This window comes from Toxotes jaculatrix, chromosome 12, assembly GCF_017976425.1.
Source record: "Toxotes jaculatrix isolate fToxJac2 chromosome 12, fToxJac2.pri, whole genome shotgun sequence".
Taxonomy (NCBI): domain Eukaryota; kingdom Metazoa; phylum Chordata; class Actinopteri; family Toxotidae; genus Toxotes; species Toxotes jaculatrix.
The window spans coordinates 1,421,429-1,423,980 of NC_054405.1; the positions used below are offsets into that span (position 1 = coordinate 1,421,429).

Genomic DNA, 2,552 nt, shown 5'->3' on the forward strand with positions numbered 1-2,552 from the left:
TGGTCAACATGTGCTCCAGAACTGTAGCAGAGATCCAGCAGAAGACTGGGATCTGACACATGATGTGGAGGCTCTTGGATGTCTTGATGTGTGAGATGATTCTTCTGGACAGCTCTTCATCACTGGATTTCCTCCTGAAGTACTCCTGCTTCTGGTCGTCAGTGAAGCCTCGTACTTCTGTTACCCTGTCAACACATGCAGGAGGGATCTGATTGGCTGTCGCAGGTCGGGAAGTTATCCAGACCAGAGCCAAGGGAAGCAGATTCCCCTGGATGAGGTTTGTCAGCAGCACGTTGACAGGTGACTTCTGTGAGACATCAGACACCTCCCTGTTACTGAAATCCAGTGAAAGTCTGCTTTCATCCAGGCCGTCAAAGATGAACAACACTTTACAGACAGCGAGCTTCTCTGCTGTGAGCTTCTTTAATGTTGGATGGAAAACGTGGAGCAGCCTGAGGAGACTGTACTGCTCATCTTTGATCAGGTTCAGTTCCCTGAACGAAAACAGAACCAGCAGACTGACGTCTTGGTTTTCAGAGCCCTCTGCCCAGTCCAGAGTGAACTTCTGCACTGAGAAGGTTTTTCCAACGCCAGCGACGCCGTTCGTCAGAACGACTCTGATGCGTCTCTGTTGGTCAGGTAAGGCTTTAAAGATGTCGTGGCACTTGATTGGAGTGTCATGGAGGGTCTTCATCTTGGAAGCTGTCTCCAGCTGCCTCACCTCATGTTGGGTATTAACCTCTTCACTCTGTCCCTCTGTGATGTAGAGCTCAGTGTAGATCCTGTTGAGGAGGGTTTCACTTCCTGTTCCATCAGTTCCTTCAGTCACACGTTCACATCTCCTCCTCAGACTGATCTTATGTTCCTCTAAAACCTCCTGCAGACCACTATCTGCTGAAAATCTGCTGACACAGAAGAAATAATGTCAGACTAAAGAAAGAGAATCTGAGAATCTGCTCATTTCTTTCATCAGCTGCATAAAAAACTAAAGACAAGCAAAGAAAAGCTTTTTCATTTTGTGGTATTTCTAATCATCTTAAATGCCAAAAGTGTATGATAGAACAAATGACTGTGTATTAAATCACAGGTCCTGTTTTCAGAGATGATGACATGAGCAGACAGATGTACAGTCTTACTTTGTACAGTGCTGCTCTGACTGACTGTCTGCAGTCCAGCTCTTGTTCTGGATCTTTGAACTTACTGAGATACTCTTGGATGTTTTGGGTGGATTGCTGTGAGATTGTTGGGACTCTTTCAGGCTCTGATACTGTATTTTATCTTGATGATGTATTGAGTCCTATCAGCTCATTGTCATGTTGGCCATTTAACTCATGAAGACCCTGTAGGGTCAAAGAGTTTCCTTTTTCAGTCTGATCAAACTTTTTTGGGAGCTACAATCCAGTGTGAGGACATTCTGCTCCTTTCCAACAGTCATTAAATCCCAGAAACCTGACAACAAATGATTTTAGCAGCACGACCTGTGCTGAGACTAAATGTTCTGTTGATTGTTGTGAACAAATATCCAGATTTGGTTCACAATGTGTAGAAGCTGTTAAAGGCTCAGACGTGGAGACACTGTGTTTCTTCTTTGTCCTTCTCTTCATTGACAGGTCTACAGACTCTGGAAGTGGCAATCAGGTTCGTGTTCATACACCAACTCTCACAATGACTGAGACTGATAAAACAGTAACATGAGAAAGCTCTGCTTTATAAATCTACTGAAAAGAGTGTGTGTGCATATTTCTGTCTTTGTGTGGACACAGAGTTTCATGGATCTGGCCCCTGGTGTCTCCCTGTTTCCTTCAAATATGTCTGAGAACTGAATCATCCTCAGGTCAGTTTACACTAGAAACTCTCTTACTTTGTGTCTGAGGGTCCAGGTTCATAATTGAAGTCTGGAGGATTAGAGCCTTCGGACCTTGCTCTCTTCATAGGCGGACAGCTGGATCCTGGAGACTCTGCTCTCAGTCTGTGGTCCTGACCTCTGAAAACACAAAGATTTCCTGGCTCAGAGGAATCAGATCTATCAGGCTGTGATACACATTCTGTGTGGGTTTGACTCTGGGATTTATTGGTAATAAGAAAAATATGGAAAATCACTGAAAGTAAAAATGTTCTTTAATCAGATCATTTCAAAAGAAACAAGCAGCCTCAGCAGTCAGTATTAATACACTGATGAGCCAGAAGAACCAGGAAGAACTGATTTTCTGTCGACACTACGGCAGCTGTTACAGGCAGAGACGACAACTGCAGGACCTCAACACACTAAACACTGTTATAGCCCAAAGTTTGGAGGTTCACAGGTTTGTAGCAGTTCTCTTACTTTGTGTCTGAGGGTCCAGGTTCATTACTGAACTTTGGAGGATTCTCTTTGGACCAGTCACTCTTCATAGACAGACAGCTGGATCCTGGAGACTCTGCTCTGTCCTCTTCTTCCTCCACACAAACACTCATCTTCTGGACTTCAGTCTGAGAAGGAAACCAGTAAAACAGACTGTGAGCTCAGACACAAAGAATCAGGACACACAAGTCTGATCAAGAGTCACATGCAA

The 2,552-nt window shown here is 44.4% G+C and overlaps 1 long non-coding RNA gene across 2 annotated transcripts; it reads right to left on the bottom strand.

Moving 5' to 3' along the window:
- Positions 1 to 866: 866 nt before the first annotated feature.
- Positions 867 to 2,346, bottom strand: LOC121190908. Of its 2 annotated transcripts, none has more exons than XR_005895033.1 (3): positions 2,324 to 2,346; positions 1,919 to 1,984; positions 867 to 902 (listed from the first exon to the last, which is right to left on the bottom strand). It is a non-coding gene; the product is annotated as an uncharacterized LOC121190908 (long non-coding RNA). The 2 variants fall into 2 exon arrangements; XR_005895034.1 differs by having other exon boundaries at positions 1,862 to 1,984.
- Between the last annotated feature and the right edge of the window lie 206 nt (positions 2,347 to 2,552).